Source organism: Protopterus annectens, chromosome 2.part0 (genome assembly GCF_019279795.1).
Source record: "Protopterus annectens isolate FY-2018-M chromosome 2.part0, PAN1.0, whole genome shotgun sequence".
Taxonomy (NCBI): Eukaryota; Metazoa; Chordata; order Ceratodontiformes; family Protopteridae; genus Protopterus; species Protopterus annectens.
In genome coordinates, this window is record NC_056728.1 from 1,406,623,688 (window position 1) to 1,406,647,911 (window position 24,224).

Sequence of the window (24,224 nt, forward strand, 5' to 3'; positions counted from 1 at the left end):
TTTTGCGCCGGTAAGTGCCGTTTAAAAATGACTACATGGATATGCACAACACAGGTCTAACCTTTGCTGAATATCGCGCAGATCACGGGCAAAGCTGCCCAGAACCACTGAAATGTGCATTATTCACCCTTGTACTAATAGTGCCTGCTCTGAGAGGTAAAACAACCACTGCCAGGAGTAGAACACGCAACCATGTACACAATCTTCACAATAACCTACCACTAAGCTACCTGAGATGTACCAATGGCAGTTGTGTATTGTGACAGGTTAAAACACAAAAGAGCGGACTTTGGGAAATAGTATAAACTGCCATGTACCCAATGAAAGGTGTATTCTCTCTCTCTCTCTCTCTATATATATATATATATATATATATATATATATATATATATATATATATAAATATATATATAAAATATATAGAGAGAAAGGGTGATAAAGAGTTACATGTCGATATATATGGATATACATATATATGCAAATATATAGATAGGTTAACAACATCTACACAACCATGGAGGTACATATAAATAGGATAACTACCAAATACCGAATGCTTTACATACCGACACGCATAATCATGAGGCTTAAAGACCGAAAGACCACAGTACCGAAACACCAGAACCGCGAGTACTATCACGATGTTAAGGGACATTTAGTTAGTGCTTCTGGTGCTGCGGTTCAGGTAGGTACTGTGTGTAAGTGTGTTTCTGATTGCTGTAGTGTGTGTAAGTGTGTGTTCTGAGTGTGGTGTGTGTTTCCAGGGGACTGTAATGTGTGTGTGTGGGTTTGCTTCGTGTGTCTGTTTGTGCTATCTCGGAGGTAGATTATTAAAGTAGGTGTGGTGTGGGGTGCGCAGCCACCCACATGGGGGGTGTATGGGGGCATGGCCACCTGCCCATACATAGTGTAGGATGGTTTGTTTGGATGTGATGGGTAGCAGTGTGTCTGTGTGTGCGTGTGTGTGTTCTGTGTTTGTGTTACTTTCGGGAGTTTGACTGTCGCGAGTTTGAGTGTTCGGTATTGTGGGGTTTGGGAGTCTGGGAATAGTAATGTGGTCGTTGGACATGTGTGCATTCCTGAATCCATGGGTATGCCTTATACAGCGGTTGAAGTCTTCAAATATGTGTATAACATGGACCATAGCAATCACACATTCTGCCATGACCGAACATTATGAACAAAGGATATAGAGAGTATATGCCTATACACTATTACAAATATGTGCTATGGACATGAGCCAAAGATAGGGTTACCACCTGTCCCACCTTGCGAGGGACAGTCCCTCTATGTGCGGTAGTGTCCTGACCAAAATGAGTACAAATACTAATGTCCTACAATCTCAAGACATTTGGCATGTTCCATATTTAATGTAATTGTTGCATAAAATAGTCATGTCTGTATCTAAAATACCTACATGTAACAAGAAACAGGATAAGCAAGTAAACTGCTACAAGAATAAGCTTTTATATAGGCATATATGTAAAGTTCTATACTTTGTACTGACCATGGGTATGTGTCAGCCTCTAAAATCCGATGTGTGTCCTGCAAATGTCCCACTATGGCCATTTGAAAAGGTGGCAACCCTAGCCAAAGAGGTTCAGTCACCAACACAACTCCAATGAGTGCAAATATCTGTGACAGAAATACATGAGACAGCTTTCATGTAGCAACATTTCATTACATACCGATGTATTTCCGAAGGGATTGAAGGACCAACATCACCTGCATGCTATACAGGAACCAATTAACAATGGCTTAATGAATCAGCCTGCAATTACCATAGTATTAGTCCACTAAAGGATAGGTCTTCAAATAGGGAAGGAGCCCTCACACACATATCGAATATGTATAAATGCAGTTCCTACACACCTGCATCTGCTATGTACACCCACCTACATCTCCTCCACTCCCAAAACAATTGCAATACATACTGTAATAACATCACAAACATCCACTCACTCTATGACATCTGCAGAAGCCTTAACATACCTTGTCAGAGACACACTAAAATGGCCCTATGTGAAATAGTTGCTGTTGTACAATGGAACAGCCGCCAATGTTACAGGGTTTGGTTGCAATAATCCCATATCAGATGGCTGTGCATACACCAGGAAGTGTTACCAATTACTGATTAACAGCACAGTATGATACACATGTACAGTATACCAAAGATGTCAGGTGAGCACAGTTCAAAACACCTAACGTTCTATGCATAGCCACACAGCCTTGAGCTGCCCAAACATCCTTGCCAGACCTAAACATTTGCAGATGTATCAGGTACAAACCCTGCAGAAGTAGCAATGTTCAGAAATATAACAGCTAGACTCACATGTAGAACTACATCCTCTAGCCATTACACACAATCCACGGGGCCATGAAGGTAATATATCTCTGTGTGTCTCCATATAGCTGTTGCAATTCATCACAAACAACACATCCAGGCCATCTTCCTCGAAGGTAGGGCAAAGGGACAATGCCCAAGTGGAGTATTCAATTATACACCACTGTTGCCATGTCATTGGCTAATGGAGTAGCTGCACAGCTGATGTGCATGTAATCATCTACTCCGAAACACCAAGTGGTGGCAGGATACCACATGTTACTGATATCTAAGTATAAAAGGATGGCTTGTCATACATTCAAACCATCTGTATATACCAGCAAAATGTTACAACGAGGATTGCAACACAAACCGAATAGGATTTAAATTACCGTCAACGACAACTCGGGTTACTAATAAGGTATGTAGAACACTCAGTATGTCAGTGTATGTAGTACCTGTTCTGTAATAATTAAAGTGTATGCAATGCATATAGTGGGAAAAGGTATTATGTAGTGATGTATTGTTGAGCATAGTAACGCTCGTAGAAATCATGTGTACTGCTGTAGGCCACAAGGTAAACACCTCATACACCACAAGGGATGCTATATAAGGACTTTGAACACAACAATTCCACTCCAGCCACTGTCAGTGGCAGGGTTGGTCCAACAAGTACGTGCCATAACAGGGGATAGTATATGTTGATATACTGTAACAGTAGGCATATGTATGGGCATATAACTGAGAATAACATGTCTAAGGTGGTCCTGCTGTGCAATTATGATTTGCATTGTGGGATATTGTGCCAAAAATGTGTAATGTACAGTATTGTAGGTAGATATGTCTAACATTTTACATAGCATTACTGTTATGTTATGCAAACATCAGGTATGTCTATTGGCATGTACAATACACAATAACAGGATACATATGACTTGTAGTCACCAGACAGTGTATCAGCATGATAGCTAATTGAAATGGAAGAGCTAGTTAATTATCCATGCACAAAGGACATGTAATAGGTTCATAGGTTCATAGGTAGGTACTATGCTGTCTGGCCAAGGCCATTCATAAGCCTAGCTACAGTGTTTTGGCTTGCACCACCTCCCTAGGTTAGTTTCCTGTGCCTGTGAACAGCAGAGCCATTAGTTTCCTGTGCCTCTGTACAGCAGAGCCACTGCAGTGATCCCTGGTGTACATGTCTGTCTCCCATCCACCCATCGAGGTATCTCTTGAAGAGTGCTAGTGAGGGTCCCTGCCTGATGTACATAGGAATCATGTTCCAAAGCACCAGGGGTGTCCGGGTCAGGAATGTATCCCTCCAGCACGTCCTAGTCATCGTTGCATTTAGGTACATATCCCAGAGCATGTGGCTCTCAGGGGCTTTTGCTTATGTGGAGCATATCCATCAATACTGTTTTGGACATGGGCCTTGTATGTCCAGCAGAGATCACCTCTGAGTATGCAATATGCAAATGAGTACAGTTGGAGTTTCTGTAGTTGGGCTGCATACGTCATCCTTCGGAGGTCAGTATTCCTCTTGGTGTGGTAATGTTGTGGTGTTTCAAGCCATTGCTGTTGTCTCATAAGGTACATCCCAAATGGGGTGTTGTACCCTTTAATGTGTTTCATAAGTCATGAGTAGAGAGGCACAATGGCTGCCTTTGTTCTGGCTACAAACCCATTAGAGATTAGGGGGGGCCACGTAGAAGGATATCCACACCACCTTGCCAATATGGTTATCAAAGGAGTGAATGCTATCTACTTGGGTTCTAAGATCCCTTATTATGTCTTATGTATGTAGGGGACTACCACCTATGTGATAGTCCATGGGTGATTGGTGTAATCCAAAGGGGATGTCTATGCACCTTGTGGCATGCAGCTTGAGGCCATGTTATTGACACCAGGTATCCGTCCCAGTGACACCCTTATGGAGGGTGTCTGTATCAGCTGGGGAATCAATCATGGCCCCTAGTTTGCAGTCATCTGCAAACCTTTTCAGCCTAAGTCCTCCTGTGCTAGCCTGTACCTCAGAGAAGCATATACCGAACATGAGGGGCCCTATGACCGAGCCCTGGGGGATGCCAATTGTAACTGATTTACAGTAGGACCTAGGGTATGCTACCCTCACTGTGTGGGTTCTGTCCATGAGCCACTTTGCATAACATCTCGTGACGTAGGGGTTAATGTGCAGGTGGATGTGTATGTTGATAATACCAGAATGGGGAACGGTGTTGAAAGCCTTTGAGAGGTCAAGGTAGGCTGTGTGGACCTCCTTACCCTCATCTAATGCCTTGGTAACTGTCTCAAAGGAGTCCACCAGGTTTAGGAGGCATGGTCTGGCCCTAACAAATCCAAACTGGGTGGGATCAAAGGTTTGGAGGCCACCAATGTCTCTGTGAATGAGATCCATGATGATGTGCTCCATAGCCTTGCAGAACAGTCTAGTCAGGCATATAGGGCAATAGTTCCCCTGGTCCATTGTGGTGCCACCTTTGTGGAGTGGGATAACTGTTGCTGTGTGCCATTCAGGGGCCACAATGCCTGATGCAAGGCTATTATTGAATATGGTGCCTAAGTGGGGAGCCAGTTCATTCTGAAGTTCGTGGAAATCGCAGCCTGGGATGTTGTATGGTCACATGGATGCTGTGTTCCTGGCTTTAGAGAGTGCAGCTTTGAACTGCGTAGTTGTGATCACAGGGACTCTGCATCATTCCTGTATAGATATGGGCCCTTTAGGGTGTGAGAGGGGTGTAAAGTTAGCACTGAACCTATCTGCCAGGATGTTGCCAATATCAGTCGGTTCTGTAATGTTCGTGCCTTACTGCTGTATGTCAGAGCAGATGTGGGTATCGCCATCGAGAGTAGTGACATACCTCTAGAATGCTTTGTGGTAGTCCTTGGAATTAGTCATGGTTATGTTTACGTAGCTAGCTTTGGAGGATGTGATAAGGGATCTCAGATTCTTACTGAGGCTGACCAGGGAGCTCCTCCACTCATGGGATTGTACTCTAATTTGCAACAGTCTCCTCCTTCTGTTGTACATTATGTCCATGGCAGTGGACCACCAGAGTGGCTTCCTTTTTCTGGAGGGTAGCATTATGGTTCTGTTTGGGATAGCATGATCCATGCAGTCGTGTAAGTGCTAATTAAGTGCAGTTGTGTATGATTCAGCGGTTGTAACTGTATTGTCCATCTGCATGGGTGTCATGACATTTACTACTGCTGTCATAAGAAGCCTGAAGTTGGCTTTGTAGAAATATTGTACTGTGGTTTCCATAAAGGGTGTGGTGCCGGGATGTGGATAACAAGGGTGATTAGCGTACGTTCGGATCTGACCAACGAGGAGATAACCCCAGGTGTGGAACACCAGTCACACATGTTGGTAATGACCAGGTCTAGGATATTGTTGCCCCTGGTGGTGGTGTGGATAGGTTGATCCAGGCGATTGGAGTTTATGAATCCCAGAAAGCATTGGCCTAATGTGTCGGTACATGAGTAGGTATCCCAGTTAATGGTGGGGTAGTGTCAGTCGCACATTAGTAGTGTGTCTGGTTGAACCCTAATTTCCAGTACACCAAGAAGAGAGGACCATTAACCATGGGGTATGGTGGGGGATCTGTAGCAAGCTACAATTTGTATAGCAGTTATGGCCAGAGTTAGTTGCACTTGGATAACCTCTGATGCATTGTGCTAAGCAACTAGCCTGGAGGTGTGGATATCCTTAGGAAATATGGACACACCTCCACCGTGGGTGTTCTGGTCCTGGTTACATGACTGAAAGGTGTGGTATGAGTAATAGCCTGGTAGTGCAGGGGTGCTCTCAGGAGCCTAGAAGCAGGTCCCAGTCACTGCACAGATATCAAAGTGGTCCATTACAAGGAGTGCCTCGGGTGAGTGCATTTGAGATTAAGACGTCAAGCATTGAGTAGCATTACCCTCAGGTTTTGCTTGCCTGTTCCTGTCATGGTGGTGAATATGTTATTTGAACCATGCCTAAAACAGGCACTATAGGAGCAGCAAGAGCCTTAGCCATTATCCGGAATCCCAGGGCTGACAGGTGCAGGCCATCTGTGCCAAAGCATCGTGTTCTGTCAACCATGTCATTCAAAGCAGACAGATACTGGATACCCTTGGAATGACACCAGAAGCATAGCCAATTGTTGAAGTAAATCATTTTGTCCTTGTACTGCATTATCAGTCTGGATGATGGCAGAATGCTACTCAGGGCTAGGGCGATACCTGCCTGGGCTACAAGATCGGAGAGCTATTCCATGTCTCTTTACATGTAGTCCAGGAAGGTACATCTCAGGGCATTCACACTAACATGGACAATGACACAGTCATATTGTACCTGTTGAGGAGTGACCTGAGTGCATAGGTTATGTTGCGGATCCTGTTACCCGACAGGCAGCTGACAGTAACTATCTCCTTGTGTAGCCTGGTGAGTGGGACATCAGTGTGACCGCCTATAGAGTCACCTATGACTAGTGTGTTGGGTACGTTATTTTGCCCTATTGGCTGTGGTTGATGGGCACACTGAGTCTGTGGGCTATAAGTCATTGGTGTTGTGTTGGGGATGGGGGCTGCCTGCATTTCTGCTTTGGAGTTCTCTGTTGCCTAGACAGAGTAGTATTGAGAGGCTCCACAAATGTTGTTGTGTTACTATGTGTGGCCTGTGGTGGTGGAGATTTAGTGAGACTATGTGATGAGTGTGGTGTGGTGCAAATGTTTAACTTCCCCACATGATTGTCAAGTTCAGTCTGGGTTGGAGAGAGCTTTACCTCCAGCATGGCTAGATATGTGCATCTCCCACAGGTTGTAGTGTTGGATGTTAGGAGGGGAGTATTGACTGTGTACATGAGACAATTTCTATATTGCCTCAAGATGCCCATATTCATCATATAGACAGGTGAGAACACTGGGAATTGACACTTGGACATGCCTGAATATATAACTATTTCCCTCTAGATAAGTGAGGAAAGTGTGTACAAGAGCTGTTTTACTCTAAGCAAGCAGGAAATGTAAGTACAAACAGTGTTTACCTGTAGGTAATGAGGAGGATTGAGTGCTATAGTAATTAGTAGCTCATGTAGTGCTTACATGTTCTGAACAAGTGCTGAGCATGAATAAGCAATACAGATAGGGTGTTGGATAACATAAACACACTGCCCCCAACAGGTACACAATCATATATCCATGTACACTACAGAGCCCCTGTAACCATAACTATGATGGTACAAGGTGCACTCAGGCTGCATGGGACCTGTCCACATCCCTGGTTGTATCATACACATATGGCAAAACAGTTTGCTCTACACATACACATCATGTAAAACATAGCTTCATGTCAGTCTGTGAAAACACTGAATGGTGCACACCAACAGTTATCACAACCCACAAAGTGGAGACACCACTCATAATGGGAGGCACTGCACTACTACCCTGCTGAGTCTGGTCTGAAAGGCCATGAACCTTAATCAATGTATATGTTGTCAGCAGTACAGATGTAGATGACAGTAAGGATGATTTCACACTGCATATCATACCTGTGACAGGTCATAGGACATCATCACCCATACTGTGTTCCACCTACACTCAGTATACTAGATGTACATTCGTATGTCACAGGAGTGTTCTGCCAGTGGACTGTTGACAGAACCAACACTACAGAAGGTGTCTGATTAATATGTGCATATCACACCAGTGCCAGCTACAGTAAGACAGGGTTAATTCATTGTACTCCCCCTCATTGTAGACCATACCACACAGACAAATGGGAGGCATCTGCCTATGTAAGTATGTGAATGGCTATGACCTAGGAGCAATAGCTGACTCAGTGTTGTGGACAACATACAGAAGGGGCTTTGTGGGTGAGGTGTGTGACATATGTGCACAATCTGACAGCTGCATATTGCATTGTCACCGCTAGGTTAATAACCCTGTACCCATGAACTACCACCTAGGCAGCGGTCAACATAATGGACACTGTGTGTAAGGGATGCTGCTGTGCAGTTTTCCTCCCTGAGATAGTGATGTCACCAAGCCTTTTAGGTAGTCATAAGTGGCAACCCTAGTCATGACAGGGTGCCATCCATGAATATAGAGATCATTGTTCAGCCATACTCATCACTCAAGTGACTTATATCGGATCACATATCACCTTTAAGGGGTATTGGCCATGTTTGGATGGCCAACACCAGCCTTCACAATCCTCATCTCCACTATGTAGCATGATGCCTACCCTGCATAAAGCCATGTCCAACACTGTGATGTTGGACATGCTACACATACATATCCTGATCTCAAATACATACGTCATGGACATCCACCTTCCTAGTACAAGGATCACCACATGCTGGACAGATCCTTGTGCCATACACGTTACATACTCCTGCCATACTATGCATCCCTGTCCAGCAAAGCTGCACATTTCACCTCTGTCAGACATGGTGTGATGACCGCATGGTAGATGTATCATTAACCATGTGGATCAGTTATGTGGCACTGCTTCACCTGGCACTGGAAACACGGCTGTCAGCTACAGCTAGGTAACCTTACATCCTAGGCTCATACATGGCCCAGGGCATACAGACTACTAGATGACCTTGGCCGTACATGCTATAGTTGATAACCATCCCTGCAAATACCATCAGGCTAGCCAGTGTCCCATGTGTATCACATGTGCAACACAGGCGATACATGGCAGGATGTTGAACTGCTGTACAGTGCCATGTAGATGTATATGGCAAAACACATGCATGTAAAACCTTCCATGTGCATGTCTGCAGTGTCACAGGTCATGTCCGTTAAGGCAGTGTAAGTGTTTATATGTGACATATACACAGCATCAAGGTCGACAGCATTAATGTGGACACATCCAGGCATGTGCTGATAGGTAAGAACACCAGTACAGGCAAACAGACATGCCCACATCAAGACAGCATCCACATGGAGTATGAGCAATGTAATCAGGTGACACACACATATATGGTGATAATATCCAATCCCCATTGAGTGTCACATGTGTGTGACACAAACATGTCAGTGGTGTCAGTGTCATGAAGATTTGCAAAGACAACTATTTATACATAATAAATGTGATACACATGTATGTGCAGCTGTATCTCTGTGCATCTCTGAGATACTGTGACCTGTCTCCATCATTATGTCTTCCAGGTATGCCACGAGCAAGGCTACCAGCCTATACATGCTTGGAGGATGAGGCCCTCATACCTTACCTCCAAGACAACTATGATGTCCTGTTTAGCCATGTGCCACAGGATGCACAGCAGCGGGATGACCTGTGGCAGGAACTTTGCAGGAGGGTTAATGATGTGGGTGGCCATAACCGCACATACCAGCAGGTGCACAGACACTGTACAGACCTAATCAGATGGGCGAAACAGCATGCAAATGCAATCACCAGGGAACAAGGTGCAACAGGTGGTGGGCCACCAACCCAGCCCCCACTCACACGTACCGAGGAGCTACTGGCCAACCTGGGGACACCGGCAGAACAGCATCCACAAGCCTTAGCTGACATCGTGGAGGTGGGTGTCTCTCAACCACCGAGCCTGGAGTTGCCTGGTAAGTCACTACTGCACATATAACTATTATATCCCATATAGTTGCATGTGTCACTGTACAATATGTAATGTAACATCATATGCAAGGCATGTATACACACATGCCGCATACTATAGTATGCTACTCTGTGTATGCACACATGTGCATACTCCATAGTATATCCTATTGTACTGGCGAATGTGTTAACATGCACATTGCACCCTGTAGCTGTCATACAGGCATGGATAATGATCATACTGCTGTGTCACCCCTATATAGGTACCTCTGGCATTCCGCTAAGACAGCAGCCCATTGCAGGTGAGACAGTTATAAGTATCAGGCATGTTAATGCACAGATCTATTCACCATGTGGCCATTTAACACATGTACACATAATGTATGGTCCTGTCACAATATACAGGTCACATCTGCAATCCATCACAATGGCTACCCATGTGCAATACTTACAAACTATGTGAAACACCGACATGAAACCTCACAAACTGTCATTGCTAGATGTGTGGACAGCTGTGCATACAATGGTGGAGGTGTTGTTCAATGTAGGAACATGTACTACACATCAGAACTACACATGTGGGGTACACAAACAGTACTACACAGTGAGCTGGAGTATGGGCAGCCCACAGGATTCACCGGTGTGGATTATGCCCCTGCTATGAGTGCACACATTGTGATGTGCCATCTGACATGTCCATGACATGTAGTGGGCCGGCTGCAACATTGTCTCACTATCCCGTAAAACATACCCCACATACCAAACATACAACCCTTTGTCTGCATAACCCTGTGGACAGTGGAGTATATGACATCTATGGGTGTATGTCATATGGGACAACACAGACATGTGAGATAGATGGCCATCACAACCATTTGGCCAACACATGTTCACACATGGCCATGGAGGATGGCCAGAGACATGTAGCAACACACAGTAGATGTGATGTGTTTGTGTGTACACCCTGTTGTACATTGGCTCCACATGGTCCAACTATAGCCTTTGTTGAATGGTTATATTGCAGATGTGGAACACTAGACATCCTACAGGCCTGTGCACAGCTTGTGGAGGCGTAACATCATTCGACCACATAAGATGTGTTGAACATCATGACTGTGTCACAGCATGACAGTAGTCACCTGTACAGCATCCACATACATACACAGACAACCACATCAGGCCACAGATACAGTACATTTCCCTTGCTGCTGTTGGACATCACTGTCAGCCATGCACCTCATGTGTGTGGTACACAAATGTCATGTGGGACATGGTGTATTGACAAGTCTGCCATGTGTGGACATGGTTGCCAGGCAGCTAAAATATGTTTGCAGATGTGCAGAGGTGTCATCCGTATGGCCTTCAGTGACCTGTGTCACACATTCCACATCATGGTTTAGTGTGTATACACCTCAGTGATGTGGGTCACAATCCACAGTATATATGTATTGTGTATGCACACAGTCATGGCTATGCACTGTGTCTGTACTTCACACTGTATAGCAATATAGATGCCTCATAATACCCTGCAATGGTCATGCACATCTGCTAAATGTGCATTTTATCTGTAGGGCGGACAGACAACACTGCAATGTGACACCATTACCCCACTGTATATGTGACAGGACACCATTGTGTTAAACATGTATGCATGTCAATGCACACATCAGCAGATTACATGTCATACTACATGTTAATGTCAAGGTCATATGCCACACATCAGCCATGTGTACTGTTAACCTGTGCTGGTCCACATGGTGTAACACAGGGATGCATGCTTACTACCATGATTGTGTGAAATGCATGGCTTCTGCTATGACACATGCATGCTGTTGTGTGCAACCCAGGGATGTATGATAACTACCACTATTATTGTCTGAGCTGCATGCCATCTGCTGTATCACATGCATGTTGCATGCCTTCTGTCATATCACATGCATGTTGTGTGTCTGTGTGTGTGTCTGTATTGTAATGTAGAGTCTTTGTCTGCCCTCACAGGTGATGTAGGTGTGTTACCCTCCTGCGGTCCATCTGATGTTAGTGTCCCCACAGACTCTAGCAGTGATGATGAACATATGCTTGAGGCACAGGCAGGGTTGTCAGGGGCTGAATCTGTGCCATTGGTTGCCATTCCACCTATATCCCCCTCATCCCTGCACACAGATCTCATGCCAACACATACCCCATCACCAGTGGCCATAGAGGAAGGACAGTTGGCATGTGGTAGCTTGGAACAGGAAAGTGTGGTGGCTATGGAAGGTGTGTATTCACACCATGGTGTCAGGCAAATGACTGGAGATGGCCCACACAGGCATGTGGCCAGTGCTGCTCATAGGAGGACCTCTGGCTGACATGCCCCTGCAGGACAGAGCACAGCAGCTGGTGTCACCAGATGCATGTTTCAGGCTGTAATGGTGGCACAGGCACATGCTGAATGGCAGAACAGAGAAGGGCAGAGGCTTCAGAGGGCTGCTATCCATTCTTTAAACAACAACATCCAGGCAATGGCAAATGCTCAACAGCAGATTGCTGAGGTTTTGGACAGATGATTGGGTGACATGGTTGGAATCCTTGACCATGGCATGACAATCCACGAGTGTGAGCTGTCTGTGCTGGAACATCTGGTAGGAGTGAGGCATAGGGCACATGGACATAGGCCAGCTACATCACCTGGTGCAGGTCTACATGAATGAGCTACCTCACATGGCCGCTCCCATAGTGGCGGTAGCAGCAGCAGTGCAGCTGGTGCTGTGCTGATCACACCAGGACACAGCAGGCCATGTGCACGTGGCCCTGGACGGTCCCAACAGGGACACGGTTCCAGTGGACATGTGTCATCGGACAGTACCCAATCTGCACCTCTGCCTGGTAGTGCCCATGCAACCCCTGGCAGGCACAGGTCACGTGGCCATGGCCGGACACCGTGAGCTGTAAAACCTGGTCTGTACAGTCTGGAGCTGTCAATAATACCCTGTGTAGGCCAGACACATGGCAGAACTGTGTGCACACACACACACCAGAAACATCTGTAGGGCACCGCAACACACACATGCATAACAACCACACATGGCCAATTAGATCACAGGCCCTAACCCACACACATGATGTCATCCACTGGTGCAGCCTAGGCCCCTGGCAAACATTATCACCCTGTGCATATGATGATGCCTGTGTCAGATCCCTGTCATCCACACCATCGGTGCAGGGACATGCTCATATGGCCTGATGCATAGGGTAAACAGAATAGGAGATAAGTGTTGATTACAATTGTTGTGTACTGTTGACATGCAGCAGACATACCATGTAGTACAGGTTTAGAATGCATTGTTTTCTGTTCACAGTATGTGTCTTGGTAACAACAGTAACAGCATGTTGGTCATGATGTCCTGCTTCCCTCCTTCAGGCCTAATTGCATGTGCCATTGAGTGTCAGTGTTTGCAGTTAGTTTCCCATGTGTAAATGTGGACTACTCACAGGTATGTATGGCAATACCAGCATGCTATTCATAGCCTCAACCTCAGTGTTAGAAAGGCTGACATTCCAAAGATGTCTACACATCTACTGATCCAGGAGCATGGGAGCTGTGTACTAAGCTACAGTGGCTAGAGACGTGACATCCATACTGGGTGACATCACAGGTACAGTTACATGGGGCGGGGAGTTTACATAGCAGTCTAGCTGATGACAAGGGTAGAGGCCAGTTGATAGCATGAGGCCTCACTGTGTAGCAGTAATACACATTCACATTACAGGATGAACACACACACACACACACACACACACACACACACACACACACACACACACACACACACACACACACACACACAGGTATTCGCACACGTATTCAGACACACAGTAACACGCCCACACACACACACACACACACACACACACACACACACACTTGATAGTGTTGAGGTGAGGACCCCTGCCTATGTGGTAATCACCATTACAGTACTGTGCACCTACATGATGCGACACAGAGAATACACATGTACAGGTAGTCAGTAATGCCTAAGATCGATGGCATCAACAGGGTAGTAGATTGCATCACCTGGAGGGGTTAGGGGTCCTATCTGTTCACTATGGTAACATACATCCTCACTCCATGGACCAGACAGCCATACATACATACACACACACACACACACACACACACACACTGTGGAGTCCACAATTGAATGCACCTATGTCATGCACATACAGATAGCACACATGTGTGTGATACACACCCCACCCCTGCCTATGTCTTGCTTTCTACAATGCAGTATGTACAGATCTCTACAACAGTGTACAGGAGAGTGAGTAACAATTGGGATGTATTCCCCACCATACGTGACATATATGGACACACAAGCAAACACACATGGCAGTACTGTGAATCAAACACCTGCTATCTTATGATATGTATGACAGACATGCAGCAGTATTGCCCACATTACAATGTGTACCGATGCTACCTTTGGCAATTGTGCTGATATATGCACATGGGAGGTCTTAAGTGTTACAGGTGTCAAGTGATTTACAGTCAGTGACACCCTGATCGCTGTGTAGGTTGTATGTGTTCCCCTTCAATTAACAGAACCATAGCTTAGTGTTTGCACATGTTATTGTAGGACTGCTTGTGACACACCTGTGAGCTGTCCTCAGCAAACATCCATCTGCAAAGATGCCCCACCACTTAGTTATGTCCACACATCCATCCATACCTGATGTACATCTTACCGTACTGTCAGCATATCACCATATACAGTTGGCAATGATGGGGCTGCATTGCAACTGCATGTTGTAGTAAGACACGTCACCTGCAAACATCAGCTACTGCACACGCATGGTAGCTGAATGCACACCACTACATGTACATGTGTGTAGGTCCTACATTCCTGTCATTTTGCCATGTTTGTAGGCATTGCAATTGGTGGACATGTGTGATGACATACATGACACATGGACTGTTGTATGATATGATAGTTGTCATGGGTAACCAGTACAGAGGGAATGTTAACTCAGTCAACATTGATATCACACCTTATGTACTGTTAGCATTCAACAGCCATGGACCTACCTTCCATGTGCATGTGTGTAATTGCTGTAGCCACCTGTCTGCACAAAGGACAGCAACAGCTATGCTATATACATATGTGTTGTGTGTGTGTGTGTGTGTGTGTGTGTGTGTGTGTGGCATGTACATATCCATGGCAGGTACATGTATGTCATATCCAAACATGAGGGTGTTTACTGGTGTACAGCAACAGTCATCTGTTACTGCTGTATATGACCCAGGGCCCCTGTCATATGTACAGCCGACCTGGTTACGAACAGTGGTATCATTGCATTGCATAACACATGATGCAACTGTGTCAGTACATGGGTAGTCTGCACAGTTGATGTAGAGCTAGGTACAGTCCACTGGTCATGGGTCACATGGTGTTGTACTATTATATGTCCTACCACATGTCTGGATGTGTGTTGCTGGTCCAAGGACATGGTGATGTCTGAGGGCTACATCCTAGAATGCAGCTTTTGACACTGTGATCTGCACCTGACACATCTGTGATGCCTTTTGAGGGTGTACTGGTCAGTACATGTGAGTGGCCTTCATGTACGTGGGGACACCACCACCTGGAGCAGTCCGTACCTGTGTTATGGCCCACATGTCTGGTTCCGAGGTATACAGTGGTAGTGCTATTGTGCACAACTGAGCCTTCAGCCAGGTGTTCCTCACTGCACAGATGTCAGTATTCCCCATTGTTGGATCTACATTGGGCAGCTGTGATTATGAACGCTACACATCTAGCACTGTTTAGCATACACATACAATGCAGTTGTCCTCTAGGTGTCAGGGTGTTAACCTGGTCTCAGGACATTCGACTATGAATGGCACTATATGGGCAAAGTAGCCACTCCTGGCAGGACATCACCACGGGTGGTAGTAGTGTGCCAGGTATAGATTGGTACATCTAAGGTGACGGACAGCAGCAGATGTTGTGTAGAAGACCAGTGTCAGATATATGTAGTGCAGCATTCCTGCTAACAATGACAACTATCGACACCGGAGTCCATTACAATGTGTTGTTCATGTCTAACTGTAATAGCATGGCCACTGTGCCCTTCCGTGTTTAGAATCAGAGTGCATACAAAACAGCCCTGTGCTACTAAGTGTGTGAGCATGCCCAGTATAACGTTGTGTAGATGGACACATAGTGCATTCCAAATGGCCGTGTGCTACTAAGTGTGTGAGCATGCCCAGTGACACCTTGTGTCGGTTATGTGCCTCTATGTGTATGGGCATGGCCATTGTAACCCTGTATAGCGATAGTAGTCATCCAGTCAACAGATGGCCATACTCCACTTCAGGATGGATTCCTACATTGAACACACAGGTTCACAGGTATGTACATCATAACTGCCAGCATCCATGTCGATGTCCGCATTCCTAGAAGGTCATATTGACAGTCTTGAAAGGTGTAGTGTCTGTGGCATGGCTCATATCTATGTAGTATTGTAATAGTGGTCTGTAGATAGGCAGTTGTCCTGATCCCACCACTGGCGTGTGTGTTTGTCTCCATCTGCCTGGGGACAGAAATATGCTTTTAGACTGCTCACACTCCATACAATCCCTATCGCCGTCTTTGCCAATGCTGATGATGTCACCCACCTAGAAGTACACCTCTGGGAGTGCTGTGTCCCAGTAATCTCAGTAGCACATTCTGTAACTGCGTAATGCTGTAGTGTGATAAGGTAGTTAGGTCAGTGTTCTAATCCCAGCTATGCCAACTGTGTGTGTGTGTGTGTGTGTGTGTCTCCATCTGCCTGGGGACAGAAATATGCTTTTAGACTGCTCACACTCCATACAATCCCTATCGCCATCTTTGCCAATGCTGATGATGTCACCCACCTAGAAGTACACCTCTGGGAGTGCTGTGTCCCAGTAATCTTGGTAGCATTCTGTAACTGCGTAATGCTGTAGTGTGATAAGGTAGTTAGGTCAGTGTTCTAATCCCAGCCATGCCAACTGTGTGTGTGTGTGTGTGTGTGTGTGTGTGTGTGTCTCCATCTGCCTGGGGACAGAATAATGCTTTTAGACTGCTCACACTCCATACAATCCCTATCGCCATCTTTGCCAATGCTGATGATGTCACCCACCTAGAAGTACACCTCTGGGAGTGCTGTGTCCCAGTAATCTCAGTAGCGTGTTCTGTAACTGCATAATGCTGTAGTGTGATAAGGTAGTTAGGTCAGTGTTCTAATCCCAGCCATGCCAACTGTGTGTGTGTGTGTCTCCATCTGCCTGGGGACAGAAATATGCTTTTAGACTGCTCACACTCCATACAATCCCTATCGCCATCTTTGCCAATGCTGATGATGTCACCCACCTAGAAGTACACCTCTGGGAGTGCTGTGTCCCAGTAATCTCGGTAGCGTGTTCTGTAACTGTGTAATGCTGTAGTGTGATAAGGTAGTTAGGTCAGTGTTCTAATCCCAGCCATGCCAACTGTGTGTGTGTGTGTGTGTGTGTGTGTGTGTGTGTGTGTCTCCATCTGCCTGGGGACAGAAATATGCTTTTAGACTGCTCACACTCCATACAATCCCTATCGCCATCTTTGCCAATGCTGATGATGTCACCCACCTAGAAGTACACCTCTGGGAGTGCTGTGTCCCAGTAATCTTGGTAGCACGTTCTGTAACTGTGTAATGCTGTAGTGTGATAAGGTAGTTAGGTCAGTGTTCTAATCCCAGCCATGCCAACTGTGTGTGTGTGTGTGTGTGTGTCTCCATCTGCCTGGGGACAGAATAATGCTTTTAGACTGCTCACACTCCATACAATCCCTATCACCGACTTTGCCATTGCTGATGATGTCACCCACCTAGAAGTACACCTCTGGGAGTGCTGTGTCCCAGTAATCTCGGTAGCATGTTCTGTAACTGCGTAATGCTGTAGTGTGATAGAATAGACAGGTAGGTGTTCTATTCCAAGGCATGACAGGTGTGTGTGTTTGGCAGTCATATCCTATGTGTTGGTGTCTGTGAGTGGCTAGCTACTGGATGTGTTGAGGAGCGTGTTTTGTTGTTTTCCTATATAGTGGCCATAAATGTCACAATCGGCCAAGAGACTGGGTTGGCAAGACATACCCATACATTCAGCAATAGGTCTGGTGAGTAATGTCAGCAGCCCTAATCTTACCCTGAATACAGTCTGAACCCATGTGATGCACAGAAACACACTTGCCTTGATATTAACACCAGTACATAATGCAGGAGGCACATGTGGTTTCCTTTTCATTCTTGTCTAATGCTTTGGTGTCATGTGGTTCGCTGTTGAGATATATATTCTATATCTACGTATGTGTGTGCATATGTATATGTATATATATATATATATATATATATATATATATATATATATATATATATATATGTGGACATTAGCACACAGAAATCTACATGATGGAATACATGTCCTATACTGTTGAATGCCTGTGCTGGATGATCTGTATGTGATAACCTCAGATGTATGTATATCTGCCATGGCTTAGTGGTAAAGCACATCATCTGTGGTGTGCAGGGTCCTGGTTTCGAGCTGTGCAGAGGCCGGTTGTTTTGTTGCTGGGAAGAACAAGGGACATTGAATACGGTGATAGTAAGGTGCTTTTAACCAGTTGTGTGTGGGTCTGCGTGACAGTAAGCAGTGGTTATTTTTGGGGAGGCTCAGTATGGGTCATGTCACTATGCATTAGAAGACAATACTATGCAAATGAGGTGGAAAATAGTGAATCCCATTTATCCCCAGGGTGTGATGCAGGTCCCAAGAGTGTATGTGTATAGATAGCCGGGTGCAGGACTCGAATATAGGTGAAATCATAGGGGGGGGTGTCAGGCATACTGTGCATGGATTGGAGCCCTGTGTCTCGGGATTGCTCCTAGCTTAGCATGCCTAAGCTAGGGGTGTATCTATACCTGCCTAGTGCAATTGGGAGGGACAACAGCAGTAGGAGAGTAATCAAGGTGAACAAGCTGGGCAAACAGGTGATATTTATCAGAATCAGCAGATTACAGGCCCAGCAGACCAGCCCAGCCCAGAACACTACGATAAAGTGAGCAAGCACCTTCCCCTCAGGTTTTTCCACACTCTACACCACCGGTGTATACATGCGGGGAAATTTTAACAAACAAACCTACGAAATGAGAAGGGCTGCAGCAGGCAACATAGACCAACATGTGCAAGAGGCTGAGGGTGGTGAGGATGTGAATGCTGCTGAACAACCCTCAGTGAGGAGACAGAGAAGACTGTACAGACCCAGGGTAACCTACCAGGGGCTACATGAGCTGGAGATAGTGGAGTGCTATAGGGTGGACAGAGACCTCCTACAGCAGATTGTTGAGCTGTGCCGGCCACACCTGACACATCGAACAGGCTGAGGGGAACCCATCCCAGTGGATACCAAGGTATGTGTAGGCCTAGGTATACTAGCCACAGGTACCTCCCAAAGCACAACTGGGGATATCATGGGGATCTCACAGGCATCTGCATCCAGGGTATTCCACCAATTCCTGGATGCCATGTCACCACATGCCAGTGAGCATGTACATTTCCTCAACACACGTGAGGTGTTGACCAGCAATATGCATCTCTTCCACCAAATGGCAGACTACCCTGGGGTAGTGGGTGCTATAGCCTGCATGCACATATGCATCAAAGCACCACCCAGTGAGCAGGGTAGGGCCTACATTAACCACAGGGGCATCCCCTCCATCAACTGCCAGGTCATATGCGATGCCCAGGGCATTATACTGAATGTGTGTGCTGGCTGCCCTGGAAGCTATGACAATTCCGATATATGGCATCTGACACAGCTGTACCACAGCTTTGCCAATATGGACATCCCCTACGGTCACCTAGTGGGGGATGCTGGGTACCCACTGGAGCCGTGGCTGATGACACCCATCAGAAATGCACACACACCTGAACAACAATGCCATAATGAGACACACACAGGCCAGACATATAATAGAGCATGTGTTTGGGATGCTCAGGTCACGGTTCCAGTGTCTGGACACATCCAGTGGAGCCTTGCATTATTCACCAGCTACATGCACCCAAATTGTTATGGTATGTGCTATGCTACACAATATGATCCTGTGGAAACAGCTGCAGCAGGAACAGCATGGGGCAGGGCCACACAGCCCCCCACCAATGCCAAGGCCTGTACAGGCACAGAGTGACTCAGAGGAGGAACAACCTGAGCCGGACCCAGTAGGCAGAAGGAGGCGTGCCCAGTATGACCTGGCCTTGGCAAAGAGGCAACGCATAGCATATGCACTGACACAGTAGGGACCCAGGGAATGTCACCCTCTCTGACTCGCACAGACAGTAAAAGGGATGCCAAACATGACACTACCTGTGCTCAGCCATGTATAGGGAGTGCACTATGTGCATCCAACATAGGCAGCCCTCCAGCACCATCCTCAGGTCTGGCACACCCTCAAGGTAAGTCAATCAACCTACTAATTGGCAGTTGTATTAGAATGTGTTGGTACCTGTAGCTATGGTATGGATGTGAGCATGCAAGGGAATTTGGTGGCCGAATGTTAAGGCAGCAGACAGTAGACATCCATAGTGGCACCATGACATCTGTAGCACATATGTGGGTCACCATAGTAGCCAGTAGTACACAGGGTGTCATAACCCACTGCGGGTAATGGGCTGAGCATCATGTGTGTCCATACAGCCCACACAAGTCTCAACCAGCTGGACAGGTGTAGACCGACACAAACAAATGCTGAACTATGGCCTCTGAATGTGCCCTATGGGTAACCCCTCCCACAACCCCACACAGACAGACTACAGCAGGCCAGGCAGTTGGATGTAGGTTTTGAAGGCTAGGAAGTCAGAAACTAATATGTTGGTAATTAAGGCTAAGATCTGTAGTACACCGGTATGCCTCTAGCCAGCACAATAGGTAGGTCTACACACTGAAATGGAGTGCCTGACATACCAGTACAGTACTAGCAAATGTGTACATGTGTCAGGTGTGCACCCCATCCAACGTACACATATACCAACAGTCAGGTGTGCCCCCCCTCTCCTGTGTAGGAATGTAGATACAGTCAGGTGTCCCCGCTATGCAGAAATGTAGCAACAGTCAATGCCACATGACCGATGGATACCCTGCAGACACAGCATGCCACCTGTCAGTGTACAACACAAAGGTCAGCACCACATTACAGACTACCTAGACATGTAACACATGCGATACAGCTGGCCATACTGGCCATGCTCACACACTTGATGGTATGATGGCAATGTCAGTCGACAACATACTGAATGGTCATACTGGCCATGCTCACACACTTAAACACATGAAGGCCAGGTCTGCAAACACCAGTGGTCCGGACATATCTGACGGTACATTCCTATACTGCTGAATGACTGCACTGTATGATATGTTTGTGTTACTGTCCGTTGTCTATATATCTTCCATGGCGTATTGGTAATTCACATTAGCTGTGTGCGCAGGGTCCTGGTTCCAACCCTTGCAAAGGACATTCATTTGCTTGCAGGGCAGAACATGCCCATTGGATACGGATGGAGTAAGGCACATTAAAGCAGTTTGGAGTGGTTGTGCATGGGTTTGCATGGTGTTAAGCACTGCTGACCTCTGGTTACAGCTTCTTACACTCGGTTAGCCTCTACATTGCTTTACCAGTGCAATACTCGCATACTGGTCGCCAATCACGCTTACAGCCACTCGCTCATGCACTTGCACATGCACCAACATTGTTGCTTGCATGTGTCACTCACACCCCTGGGTGGGAGCGACGACCACAATATTACCTTGTGATACCTATTACATCGGACTACATGACTACAGTATCGGGAATGGCTGCCCATTAGGCGACGGAATGGCGTTCGACTGTACGGTATCGCTGGCCTGTCCAGTGAATTAATCATTTTATTTGTGTGTTCCTCATACAATCTGCTCTCATCTGGCTGATACATGGGTACTGATACTCTTCAGTACAGACAAGTAATTGGCTCTTGGGAGCCACATCCATCTGCCGAGTCATGCTAGCGCATACCTATTGTAGGTTTGCCACCTTGTAAATTGTCCAAGGTGGGGCTTTAGGGTTAACACCTGTCCCACTTTGCGAGGGACAGTCCCTCTTTAGGCAGTTGTGTCCTGCGGAAATAATCAAGACATAGCAAATGTCCTGATTACAGGACAATATTATATTCTACGTTTCTTTAATAGTTACATGAAACAGTTATTTTATATATGACACTTCTATATGTTATGTGAAGTAGCATAAGCAATTAAAATGTTACTAGACTAACTTTTATTTGTGCAAATAAGTATAATTCTGTACTATGCAGCTGTAGGTATGTTTCATCCTGGAAAGTCTGACATTTCTACAGAACATGTCCCACTTTGGCCATTTGGAAAGGTGGCAACCCTATAGGACCTGTATGTAGAGATGTCAGAATTTGCAGGGCAACACATACCCCAGCCAGTAGAAAGGAGAGTACTTTACTGATTTGCCTAAATAAAAGAGTATTCTTGTAGCATTATAGTTGCTTATACTGTTTCTTATAACATTTATGTGTTCCAGATACAAAATAATTGTTTTATGCAACTACTACATACAATTTAGGAATTCTTTGCCCTAAATCACAGGACATTTGCCATAAGTCCATTTATTTTGCAGGACACACCTGCCCAAAGGGTAGTGTCCCTCACAAAGGTGGACAGGTGTTAACCCCAACCTATTATTCTATCATCTTTCTAAGTTAGTCGGCAGAATATGCACTTTCTGTCACTAGCAGACCTCTCATACGAATGGGGAAGAGTGATCACTGAATCAGGGACACTGCATAACACCCTCAGGGACACATTTCGATGTTTGGTGCTATTAACCTGACACATTGACAGTGCCAGAGCATATGTATACATACACATTATTGTCTGAGGTACATGCTGTTTATGACTCTTACATGTTGTCATTATTCATTACGTGTATTTCACAACCTGTCCTAATATCACTAGTTCTAGGGGGGTTTAGTTGGGACTGTGTTAGATTACGATTCGTAATCACAGACGTCCATGGTAATCGGGGACAGGTCAATGATATGGTCCCTATGTGTTCCCCCAATGATTTATGGACTATCCAGTAGATGTGCTCTTAAGGTTTGGGAGGTATGGGCATCTGCTATACCCACATCAGAATATTACGTAGATCCACGGGGCGGTCCTAATACGTCTCTGCCAGCCAACACCTACACACCTAGGCCCATAATCGCATACCCATAGTTCCACTACCTGACACTCCTCTACAGCACTCATCCTTACTGTGAGCGCAGGTGGGGTATGAACACACCCCTACACACTGCCCACTCTCCCCGTGTTGGGACACATGTCGCACATTGTGTCAACCCATGTGATACCAGGCTTGCACAACCTACTGTTCCATGTACAGATACATCCTGGTCGCATCAATCATTACTGGGCTTGCCTAGAAGAACAGAATTTTTGGTGTCCCACAAGGGACATCGCTGTCCATGTTTAAAGTGTAGACCTTGTAGATCTCTCTCACTGGTAGTTTGCTGCCGGTGGTCTGGGAAGCAGTGGTGCATTTACCTTTATTACATGTCTGTATGTCTTAGCGGCCTAGCTGGGGGTGGGGTGGGAGGTAGACATTTGTTTATTGGACCTCCCACCAACATAAGCCCGGTTGGAACATATGTTACCCGTAACTGCTGTAACATAAACTAGGCATATACATGTGTATATTTAATGTAACATATATATATATATATATATATATATATATATATATATATATATATACATTGATATATACAGATATATCTGCATATGTATGCATACATGTATATTCATATCCTGCTGTCTAGATATATATATATATATATATATATATATATATATATATATATATATATATATATATATATATATATATATATATATATATATATATATATATATATATATATATATATATATATATATATATGAATATATATACATCTGTGTGTCTGTAGACCAATACATTCCCAGCTCATACACACTTACACATGTGTAATGGTGTTTATATATGCTTCACCAGCATACTAGTGCCTTATTCATTGTGACACTGACACTTCACTCCAGTTATCTTGTAATCGGTATTTAGCACGTTATACAGCGGACAGATGTCGCAATTTGTTCATGTATGGATTACCGATGGTAATTTGAATGTGATACTGTGTGATTCCACCCATCCCTCTTCTGCACAGCCTATTAGTCCATCTAC